Genomic DNA, 12804 nt, shown 5'->3' with positions numbered 1-12804 from the left:
AAGTGGAAATTTTAATGGTTTTTGGCATTAGAAGTTTGTCTGTTCCATGATACTTTTCAACCCATTAAATTATTTTCAATATTAAAATTGTCTTGAGCTACCACAAATTTAAGAGATCAATCCTTTGTTATGTAGTGATATATATAATATGAAAGCAGTTAATAATTTCTATTGTGCATTGTGCCCCAAAGCACACATTTTCACTGTTTAACCATAATCCAGCCCAATACTTTCCAAAATCACTTCAACATATTCTCTCTAATGATAAATTTACAGTTTTGTTGTAAACACCAAAGATGAAGAGGTAAAGGTCCCAAACAAATATGATCAATAAAACTTCCCAACTTGAAAGGAAGTTCACCAAATAAACAGAATAAATACCAAAATTCCACAAATAAACCCAACAAATACTAAGTGGACTTAGGAGTTAAATGTAAAAACTCAATATAATGCCAGAATATGAATGAAAAGCACATGTTTATATTAGTCCCTGACACATAAACTAGGTGTACTTCCTTTTTAAATCCCAAAATCTAAGAAATGGAAGGACAACACAGTTTAGATACCAAAATTAAGCATAGCAAACATACTTTTAGACAAAAGAGCCTACAGACAAGTTTGTGATATTTCATTTTCTTTGCAAAATAATATGATTGTTTATTTACTGTATAAAATCATCTTTGTGACCTTTCAGCTGTGACCTTAACTCTGGTTGAAAATAAAATGTCAACAATATATGCTAACTTCATTAGATATTGTTTTTTAAAAGTTCAGTACTTATTGTAGCAAGAGCTTTGTTTCTTCCAGCTGAAAAGCTGGGGCAAAGAATCAATAACTTCAAATGCAGTTTCTTTCAACATGAATCAGCCATGTAGTTAACCCGCAAAATAACTGTTCAGAAACAACTGAAAAAAATATAACAGATGGAACTAGTGAGAATTGTTTGACCCAAGCCTAGTATGAGACGTGATTATATATAGATTTGCAAAACAAAATGCTCCATTTGACAGTCTGACACAAAAAAATTTAAATTTACCTTATTCATTCAACAAATACTAGGGCTCTTAATTTTCAAGGTGTTAAGTGAAGTATTGTGAGGTGCAGGAGACATATCTATGTCCTGCCCCGAGGGGTTCACACAAAGCAAGAAAGAATACGATGGATGTCAGAATGAGGATACAGAGTACTGTATGAGCTCAGAGAAAGGAAGGAAAATATCTTGCAAAAACAATCAGAAAAGGCTTCAGTGAAAAATATAATGACCAAATATCATGCATTGCTGGTGGGAATGAAAAATGGTACAGATACTTGGAAGACAGGTTAGCGGTTTCTTACAAAACTAAACATGTAATCTAACAATTGTGCTCCCTGGTATTTACCCAAATGAGCTGAAAACTTACAGCCACACAAAAATCTGCACATGGATGTTTATAGTAGCTTTATATATAACTGCCGAAATTTGGAAGCAACCAAGATGTCTGTCCTTCAGTAGGTGAATGGATAAACTGTGGTCCAGATATTGTGATACTATGAAGTAATAAAAAGAAACGAGCTATCAACCATGAAAAGACATGGAGGAACCTTAAATTATTAAGTGAAGGAAGCCAGTCTGAAAAGACTCCATACTGTATGATTCCAACTATGTAACATGCTGGAAAATGTAAACAATGGAGACTCTAAAGATACTAGTAGTTAGAATGGTAGATACATGTCATTAAACTTTTGTCCAAATCCATAGGATGTACAACAGCAAGAGTGAACCCTAAAGTAAAATATGAACTTTGGGTGATAATGATGTGTCAATGTAGGTTCATCAGTTGTAGTAAACATATCACATGTGGGATGTTGACAATGGGGGAGGTTTTACCCATGTGAAGGTAAGGGTAAATGGAAAAGCCCTGTACTTTCTGTTCAATTTTTCTGTGAACATAAAATTTCTCTTGAAAATAAAATCTATTCATTTTTATTTTTAAAAGTTAAATGACCTGGGCCTTACAGCTTTCAAAAGACAGAGAAAGGGAATGGCATGGACAAGTGAAGGGATGAGAGCATTTTAGAAAAAAGAATGACCGCTTTTTGTTTGACACAGCAAAAAAGCTTTGATGCTAGAATTAATTTTCTGTCATAGGAGTTTGGGATTTTAATCAGATGAGCTAACTTTATCAGGATTTCAGAAATATATTTATTCTATGAGATATCTCAATAAGACCAGATTTGGGTATAGAGAAGTTTCACAATTTAAAGTTTCCTGAGATTATATAAATGCACCCTAATTTGTCCAATACAATCCCTTTAATTCTTAGATGATTACATTTTACCATCTCTCTTTGATATGCATTTATTTAGTTGATCCAATGAAATTTATATAGGTAAAGGTAGAAGGTAGGAGTCTAACTTTCAGTGGAAAGTAGATTATGATACCACAATCTATTAAATAAATGATCCTTATCAACTGAATTGAAAAATTTACTATATTTTTGCTCCTAGGTAAATTCCACATATTTTGTTTACTGTATTTTTTGGGTACATGTAAAACAAACAAAAAAACACCTTGTAAGGCAAATGCAGCATACCATACAATCTTTTTTTCAAATACTTTTTTCAAATATTATTTTGGCAATTCTCAAACGTCTGTTCTTTCATATGGGCTTAAAAATCATATCAAAATCCACCAGAGGGCTTCCCTGGTGGCGCAGTGGTTGAGAGTCCGCCTGCCGATGCAGGGGATGCGGGTTCGTGCCCCGGACCGGGAAGATCCCACATGCCGCGGAGCGGCTGGGCCCGTGAGCCATGGCCGCTGGGCCTGCGCGTCCGGAGCCTGTGCCCCGCAAGGGGAGAGGCCACAGCAGTGAGAGACCCGCATACCGCAAAAAAAAAAAAAAAAAAAAAAATCCACCAGAATGGGAATCTTATTAAAATAGCCTTATACATACACAGTGAATTGGAAAACTTTAAACTTTAGGTACATTAATTGTGTTTCATCTTCTATTTTTCATATAGATCCTTCACATTTCCTACTATATTTACTAGTAAGTATATATGGTTTGTTATTGTGAACAGAATATTTCCCATTGTCATTCTAAATGAATTAATACACACACACAGAGTTAATAATTATATTATTCACCATATCACATTTTCTTTAAAATGCCAATGGAAATTAAATCTTTTATTTTTCTACATATTCAATTCTATCATCTGAAAATACATTTTCTTTTTCTAAAGTTTAAATTTATATGTATATATATTTATATGTATATCTGTGCATGTATATATATATATGTGTGTATATATACATTTATATGTGTATATACACACACACATAATATATATATAAAATTTTCAGGTATTGCAGACTCACATGCAGTTGTAAGAAATAATACAGAAAGACAAATCCTTTATACACTTCCTCCAGTTTCCATCAATAACATATGATATCTTGCATAAACAATATCTCAAAAAGAAATTGACATTGATACCCTCCACCAACTTTATTCAGACTTCACCAGTTCTGCATGTATTCAGTTGTGTACATGTGAGTATATGTGGCTGTCTTTAGTTCTATGCAATTATATCAAATATGATGAGTACCAGTAAGGCAGAGAACAGTTCCATCACCAGAATCTCCTGTGTTGCCCTTTTATTGCCATAACCTCCCTCTGCAATCTTTGGCAACCACTGATCTATTTTCCATCTTTATGATTTTGTAATTTCAAGAGTGCTATGTAAATGGAATCATGCATTATGTAATATTTTGAGATTGGCAGAGATCCATCTTAGTTGTTGAGTGTATCAATTCTCCGTTCCTTTTTGTTGCTTGGTACTATTCCAGGGCATGAATGTATCAGTTTGTTAAACTATCCATCTGTTGAAGGAAATCTGGGTTATCATTTGTAGCTTGGGGTTATTATGAATAAAGCTGCTATGAACATTAATTATAGGTTTTTATGTGAACATAAATGTTCCTTTCTTTGGGATAAATGCCAAAATATGCAATTGCTGGGTCACACGGTGCACATTTAGTTTTGTAAGAAAAAATCGGATGCTTTTCTAGAGTAGTTGTACCATTTTACATTCTCACCAGCAATGTAGAAATGACCTAGTTTTTCTGTGTTCTTGCAAGAATTTGGTGGTTTTTTTAAAAAAATAAGCCATTCTGATATATGTGTAATGATATGCCGTTGTGGTTTTAATTTGCATTACCCTAATAGCTAATGAACATCTGTTAATGTGCTTATTTGCGATGTTTATATCCTCTTAAGTGAAATGTCTGTTCGTGTCATTTGCCCATTTTCTAATTGGATTGTTTTGTTTCTGTGACTGTTGAGTTTAGAGTTTTTTATTCTAGATGTAAATCATTTGTTGATATGTCAACTTCGGATTTCCTCCAGCCCTCTACCTTGTCTTTTCATCCTTTTAAAAAGGACTTCTGCAGAGGAAAAGTTTTTTAATTTTGATGAGATCCACTTTATCATTTTTTCCTTTTATAAATCACACTTTTATTGTCAAGACTAAGAATGCTTCAACTAATCCTGAAGATTTTCTCCTATCTTTTTTCCTAAAAGGATAATAGTTTTATATTTTACATATAAGTCCCGGAATCATCTTGAGTTACTTTTTGTCTATCATGTGAGGATTAATTAGAGGTTCATATTTTATTTTTGTTTTTTTGCATATTGCATGACCAATTGCTCCAGCACCATTAAAAAGCATTTATTTCATTTTAGTGAATTATTTCATTAGCTCGAGTGTCAAAACAATGTTGAATAATAATGATGAAATAACAATCCTGCTGTCTTCTTTTATTATGGCAGCATCTTTAATATTTCATTATTTAATAAGATGTTTTTTCTTGATTTTTGGAAAGGAATCTGTATCATGCTTAAGTAATTTGTTTTTATTCCTATGTCACTTCGAATTTTTATCTGAAATTATAACTATGTCATGATACACTTCCAGCCTTTTATATAAACATAATTTTCTCCTTTAATGTGTTGATATAAAAGTTTTATAAATGAAATTTCCTATTTCCAACCACCCTCTATTTCTATAACAAAATCCAACTGGTCATGGCAAACTATTATTATTTTTCTACTGCTAGATTAATATGTTAAATGTTTATTTAAATGTTCAGATGTTTTTAATGAATTAAACTAATGGTCCATTATTATTTTTCATTTTGTATTATATTGATCAGTTAACATTTTAATAATTTTAGTAAATATTCTGAAATCCATTTATTTTCTATAATCTGAAATAATTCAATAATTTTAATAGTCAGGATTTTTTTAACTCCAATTGCCCTTAGAATTTATTATAAAATCAACTCATCAAAGTAATTCAAACTATTGTGGTTAAATTTAAACAATAATCAGATAAATTTAAACAATAATCAGATAAAACTTAAGGTTTAATTTATTCGTCTTCATTCATTACTGAATGAACTGTATATACTTCATTACTTCATTCCTCTTTCTGGTCAAAATTTATGTCATTGTTTTTTTTTCCTTATTTCTTTGTCCATTTCTTTAAATTTTTCCTAGCTGCTAGGCACTATCCCTGAGGTCTCTTGAATTTTTCAGTCCTAGAAAAGAGACTTCTTCCTCTACATATGATGAATAATTAAGCTTCTGTTTTAATAGCCTTGGAGGCTGGTTTTTTTATCCCCTAGCTCCTTTTATCTCCACATCTCATCATAGTCTTTTGGGGTGTTCATCCTTTGTAATCAATCATCCCTTTTCCAAATGCCCCTCCCCAAGCCCTATTGGGATATCCATTTGGAGGGGAAACTTAGGCTCAGCAAACCTAAAGATTTTGACAAAGTTCACATGGTTAGTAAGAGGCAGGACTGAAATTGGAACCTACATCTCTCTGACTTATTAAGCTCTACTGTCTCTCAAAATAAGTTTTCTTTTCTCGTTCTCTATAATATTGTGTTAATTAGGTTTTTTTTTAATGTACAATTTTATAAATGATATTTTCAGAATATTCTTATTTCCTTTTAGCCACAATAATCCTCCTCCTAATTGAAATTCAACTCTTCCTGTACCCTTTCCAGACTTTATTACCATCCCATTCTGCTCCAACCCGCTCATGAAGGTACCATTGCTACAGTCCTTCTATTTTCTCACATATAGCAGTGTCACAGCATTCATGAAAAAGTGGAGCTTTTTGTTTGTTTTCTTCAAGAAATTGTCTATAAAATGTCAGCCTGAAACTCCAAATTTACCCTCTGCTCATTGTTGCACTCTATTTAGTATTAATATTAGTAGCATCACCTATCACACCGCATCAGCAAACATTTATAACCCAGCTGCAACCTGATTTCTCAGGAACTTAAATTATGTTAGAACCATCTGAAGAAATCTTATATTTCATACATTTTAATAATTTTCTCTCCATTTTGACTCTACAGCCACACTTAGCAAACAGAGAATCCTGGGCACCATTTCTTCATCCCAATCACTCACATCGAACACTGAGAAGGTAGCTTAAGAAGGAAATTGGTATTAGATTGTAAATAATTTTAAGAGATGATTCCTCATGTAAAGCTCCTTTCTGACAAATCTTCAGAGGAAGAAATTCTGAAATCAACACCTATTCCTAGTACCAACAAAATATTACTTTTGTCAAAAGTAATTAGTTTTGTCAAAAGCTTTTTAAAAGTAATTAATTTTGTCAAAATATTAATTTTGTCAAAAGCTTTTTCTGTATCTACTGAGATGATCATATGGTTTTCATTCTTCAATTTGTTAACATGGTGTATCACATTGATTCATTTGCATATATTGAAGAATCCTTGCATCCCTTGGATAAATCCCACTTGAACATGGTGTATGATCCTTTTAATGTGTTGTTGGATTCTGTTTGCTAGTATTTTATTGAGGATTTTTGCATCTATATTCATCAGTGATATTGGTCTGTAATTTTCTTTTTTTGCAGTATGTTTGTCTGGTTTTGGTATCAGGGTGATGATGGCCTCATAGAATGAGTTTGGGAGTGTTCCTTCCGCTACAATTTTTTGGAAGAGTTTGAGAAGGATGGGTGTTAGCTCTTCTCTAAATGTTTGATAGAATTCACCTGTGAAGACATCTGGTCCTGGACTTTTGTGGGTGGGAAGATTTTTAATCACAGCTTCAATTTCATTACTTGTGATTGGTCTGTTCATATTTTTTATTTCTTCCTGGTTCTGTCTTGGAAGGTTACACCTTTCTAAGAATTTGTCCATTTCTTCCAGATTGTCCATTTTATTGGCATAGAGCTGCTTGTAGTAGTCTCTTAGGATGCTTTGTATTTCTGTGGTGTCTGTTGTAACTTCTCCTTTTTCATTTCTAATTTTATTGATTTGAGTCCTCTCCCTCTTTTTCTTGATGAGTCTGGCTAACGGGTTATCAATTTTGTATACCTTCTCAAAGAACCAGCTTTTAGTTTTATTGATCTTTGCTATTGTTTTCTTTGTTTCTATTTCATTTATTTCTGCTCTGATCTTTATGATTCCTTTCCTTCTACTAACTTTGGGATTTGTTTGTTCTTCTTTCTCTAGTTTTTTAGGTGGAAGGTTAGATTGTTTATTTGAGATTTTCATTATTTCTTGAGGTAGACTTGTATTGCTAAAAATTTCCCTCTTAGAACTGCTTTTGCTGCATCCCATAGGTTTTGGATCGTTGTGTTTTCATTGTAATTTGTCTCTAGGTACTTTCTGATTTCCTCTTTGATTTCCTCACTGAACTCTTGGTTATTTAGTAATGTGTTGTTTAGCCTCCATGTGTTTGTGTTTTTTAAGTTTTTTTTCCCTGTAATTTACTTCTAATCTCATACTGTTGTGGTCAGAAAAGATGCTTGATATGATTTCAATTTTCTTAAATTTACTGAGGCATGATTTGTGACCCAAGATGTGATCTATCCTGGAGAATGTTCTGTGTGCACTTGAGAAGAAAGTGTAATCTGCTGTTTTGGGATGGAATGTCCTAGAAATATCAATTAAATCTATCTGGTCTATTGTGTCATTTAAAGCTTGTGTTTCCTTATTAATTTTCTCTTGGGATGGTCTATCCATTGGTGTAAGTGAGGTATTAAAGTCCCCCACTATTATTGTGTTACTGTTGATTTCCTCTCTTATAGCTGTTAGCAGCTGCCTTATGTATTGAGGTGCTCCTATGTTGGGTGCATATATATTTATAATTGTTATATCTTCTTCTTGGGTTGATCCCCTGATCATCATGTAGTGTCCTTCCTTGTGTCTTGTAACATTTCTTATTTTAAAGTCTATCTTATCTGATATGAGTATTGCTACTCCAGCTTTCTTTTGATTTTCATTTACATGGAATATCTTTTTCCATCCCCTCACTTTCAGTCTGTATATGTCCCTAGTTCTGAAGTGGATCTCTTGTAGACAGCATATATATGGGTCTTGTTTTTGTATCCATTCAGCGAGCCTGTGTCTTTTGGTGGGAGCATTTAATCCATTCGCGTTTAAGGTAATTATCTATATGTATGTTCCTATTACCACTTTCTTAATTGTTATGGGTTTGTTTTTGTAGGTTCTTTTCTTCTCTTGTGTTTCCCACTTAGAGAAGTTCCTTTAGTATTTGTTGTAGAGCTGGTTTGGTGGTGCTGAATTCTCTTAGCTTTTGCTTGTCTGTAAAGCTTTTGATTTCTCCAAAGAATCTGAACGAGATCCTTGCCAGGTAAAGTAATCTTGGTTGTAGGTTCTTCCCTTTCATCACTTTAAATATATCATGCCACTCCCTTCTGGCTTGTAGAGTTTCTGCTGAGAAATCAGCTGTTAAACTCATGGGAGTTCCTTTGTATGTTATTTGTCATTTTTCTGTGCGCTCAATAATTTTTCTTTGTCTTTAATTTTTGCCATTTTAATTACTTTGTGTCTCGGTGTGTTTCTCCTTGGGTTTATTCTGTATAGGACTCTCTGTACTTCCTGGACTTGGGTGGCTATTTCCTTTCCCATGTTAGGGAAGTTTTCAACTATAATCTCTTCAAATATTTTCTCGGGTCCTTTCTCTCTCTCTTCTCCTTCTGGGACCCCTATAATGCGAATGTTGGTGCATTTAATGTTGTCCCAGAGGTCTCTTAGGCTGTCTTCATTTCTCTTCATTCTTTTTTCTTTATTCTATTCTGCGGCAGTGAATTCCACCATTCTGTCTTCCAGGTCACTCATCCGTTCTTCTGCCTCAGTTATTCTGCTATTGATTCCTTCTAGTGTATTTTTCATTTCCGTTACTGTATTGTTCATCTCTATTTGTTTGTTCTTTAATTCCTCTAGGTGTTTGTTTCTTAATTCTTCTAGGGCTTTGTTAAACATATCTTGCATCTTCTCGATCTTTGCCTCCATTCTTTGTCCGAGGTCCTGGATCTTCTTCACTATCATTATGCTGAATTCTTTTTCTGGAATGTTTCCTATCTCCACTTCATTTAGTTGTTTTTCTGCGGTTTTATCTTGTTCCTTCATCTGGTACATAGGCTTCTGACTTTTCAGCTTGTCTATCTTTCTGTGAATGTGGTATTTGTTCCACAGGCTGCAGGACTGTAGTCTTGCTTCTGCCATCTGCCCTTTGGTGGATGAGGCTATCTAAGAGGCTTGTTGACAGTTTCTATTGAAAGGCTAAATATTTGTTAACCAAATAGTATCCTATGATTATGGTTATAATTATGAATAATAGCACATGGATCCAATGAGATGCACAGTATAACAATGATCCCAAGTATTTAAAGAACTGGAAACAGAGTAATTATTTTTTTTAATTGTACAAGATATAGAATCTTAGCTAAAACATTCAACTTTGGCAACAGGAGTGTAGAAACAGAATTGACATTAAATAATTCTCTCCATGTTCTTTTCTCTGTTCTAGTCTATCATTCAAGATCATAGACTTCTATTGGTATTTCTGTGCTTTCTTCCAAAAATCCAATCTTGCTTTTAAATGGCCTTTTGAAATAAGTTGGCCACATAATCTTAGATGAGAAAAGAAAATTCTTCAGTAATGAACTGAAGGAAAACTAATCTGTGACTTTCAGTACCTGGTTTCTCTTTACTTAAACTGTGTTACTTTTTATCTGGTTTACTCTTGACATCAGAGGTTCAGAAATATTTCTTTTAATTTAAATCTTATTTGAAATAATTTCCTGTTAAAACAGTAATGAAAAGAAAAATCTAATAGGTAGTTATTCAGAATTCCCACAAGAAGAACAAGGCTATTTCCTCTTTCTGCTCATTTGATTCTCTCTTTTCTCTGGACGTCCAATGTACCACCACCTTTATTTCCCACAGCTACATTTAAATCTCTATTCTTAAAGGTTATTCTCATTTCCCATGTTTAGTGTCACTATAGGTTACTCTTCTAGTGCATTTCCATTTTATTTATTTATTTTTTATTTTTTTGCAGTTCGCGGGCCTCTCACCTTTGTGGCCTCTCCCATTGCAGAGCACAGGCTCCGGACGCGCAGGCTCAGCGGCCATGGCTCATGGGCCCAGCTGCTCCATGGCATGTGGGATCTTCCTGGACCAGGGCACGAACCCATGTTCCTTGCATCAGCAGGCGGACTCTCAACCACTGCACCACCAGGGAAGCCCGCATTTCCATTTTAAAACATTATTGATTTTTCGAAGTTCACAGAAAGGGTAACACCCCCGCCACCCTGCCTTATATAACTGTATATATGAAAATATAGAATGCAAACCATAGCAGTCACAGCCAAATTCCAGATCTTTTCAAAATATTTGCTGATTGTACATTTCCTAGTCAGACTTTAAAGTTTTGTTTTACTACTTAACAGCTAAAGCACTAATTCCTTTCTTTTTTCCATCATTTTCCCATTCTTTTCTTTTACTAGGATGCTGAAATACAATACAGCAGACTGAATATTGTCAAAATTTATGTCATTTCAGATCAGATATAATATACCAAGTTCTTTTTAATGTTTCCTGATTTATCACCTAGAAAATGAACAAAGGGTTACTATTTCCAGTTAAGGAGCTACACATAGTTTGGAATGTAAAATTGAGGAATAAAAATACATATCACTGAAACAGAAGAAAATTACAAGGTATGCCCTGGTACAAGTTACATTTCTTTTCTTTTTTATTTATAAATGAAGAAATATATGGAAATGATTAGGCAAAGTACTCAGCTTATTTAATGTTAGCCATTGTCATTATTATTATTAAAATGTTAAAATGTATAGGTCAATATAAAGCAAATTTGAATTTTAAAATTTCAAAGTCACAAAACAAAATGTTTTCCCTTTCTTTGGAGTTTTTGTTTCTTTCATAGTTCCCTTCAGCCCAAATATTTCCATTATGTTCTTGGATGTACCCTACCAGAATATAGTATTGAGTTGCATGTTTTAGTAGAAAAAGTTAGTGAAATGTAAAATTCACTCAGAAGTCTCTTTTTGAAAGAAGAGTATTTGGCTATTTTGAATTTGTAAGGTCAAATATATGGATCACACAAATAAATTATAAATCAGTCTTGTCAATGAAGCAGCTTGTCACTTAGTATTCTGAACACCAATTCATCCACTCAAGCAAAAGCACAAAGGGAATTAGTGCACTGTGTACCATCTGTTTTATAGTCCCAGAAAATTACCTTTGTTCCTCTTGGTATGCCAGGAGTTTCCTTCCTCTATCTCTTTCTTTTGCCTTTTCCTACTCCAATATCTTGTGGCAACAGCTAAGTTTCTTGAGTAAAAGGCCAGTCAATTCCTTATCTTCATCAATTCTATCACCTAGAACCACTTTTGACTCAGATTAACCCTGTATCTTATAAAGTCTAAATTATATATACCCTTCAAATTAAATTTACTTCCTAAATCAGATTATCTTCCAATGAATGTTCTTTCTTTCTCAAGTATATTTCCAGCATGTAGCATTCATACAGAAAGCCACATTTTAATTATAAAAAGTCATTTAAAAATTCAGCTATGTGGAAAGTTACTAAATTGTAACTACAGCTGGGTCTGTACTGAATGGAATGAAGAGGACGGCTGGCAAATAAGGTATTATATATTTATTTAACTATCACTTTCTTCCCTCTCCCAACTCTGTCCTTTTTTTTCACCATACATGGGGAGAATTTCTAGGGAATGTACACTGAATACAAAATACTGAAATACAGATTACAAGAAGTTTGCCTTCTACGATCCATTCATCTTCTCAAAGTTTCCCCACAGACAGTTATGAACTTATACTCCCACTGCCTATACTCAAACAGGGACAAGCACTAATGCTGAAATAACAGTAATCAGAGCTAGGAGTTCATATTTTAATCCTAGTTAAACCCTTAACTAGTGCATAGGCCCTTGGCTAGTTCTCTCCATCTATTCAGGAGTAAGTTTCCTCATTTGTAAAGAGAAAGGGTTGGACTAAATTACACTGTGGCTGGCTGTGTTCTAGAGACTCTAAAGCTCTCTTAGGACAGAAAGGAGAGGGGTAGATGGGAATTATGTGGTTAAAACACGTCAACCAGAACAGCTCTGCTGTTGACATGTTTGGTTTCTTCATATAGAATTTTATTGGATGTACCCCTCCCCAAACACACACAAAGGCCCATAAAGTAGCTTGCATCTGTAAGATGCCCTAATTTCTGTTATATTCTGTACGAGTTCTCCTTATTTTCAGCAGAGACTCTTAAGTGCTCATCAAAATAAGGAATGTACTTTCAGGTTCTGAAGGACTTATTAAATTTTACTTCAAACTTGTCATCTCTTGAATAAGTAAATCAAGAGCTTTAGGATTTACTCATAGGTTTAATTAGTCAAATTAGTCAATTATTCAAAGTGCTAATCACA

General features: G+C 33.7%; 1 protein-coding gene across 9 annotated transcripts in view; it reads right to left on the bottom strand.

The window, feature by feature from the left end:
- Positions 1–12804, bottom strand: part of DPP10 (dipeptidyl peptidase like 10) — a 1311492-nt gene that overhangs the window by 478988 nt on the left and 819700 nt on the right. The gene's annotated exons all lie outside the window — the stretch shown is intronic.

This window comes from Phocoena sinus, chromosome 7 (genome assembly GCF_008692025.1).
Source record: "Phocoena sinus isolate mPhoSin1 chromosome 7, mPhoSin1.pri, whole genome shotgun sequence".
Lineage (NCBI taxonomy): Eukaryota > Metazoa > Chordata > Mammalia > Artiodactyla > Phocoenidae > Phocoena > Phocoena sinus.
This window is presented reverse-complemented; position numbering and strand designations above follow the sequence as displayed.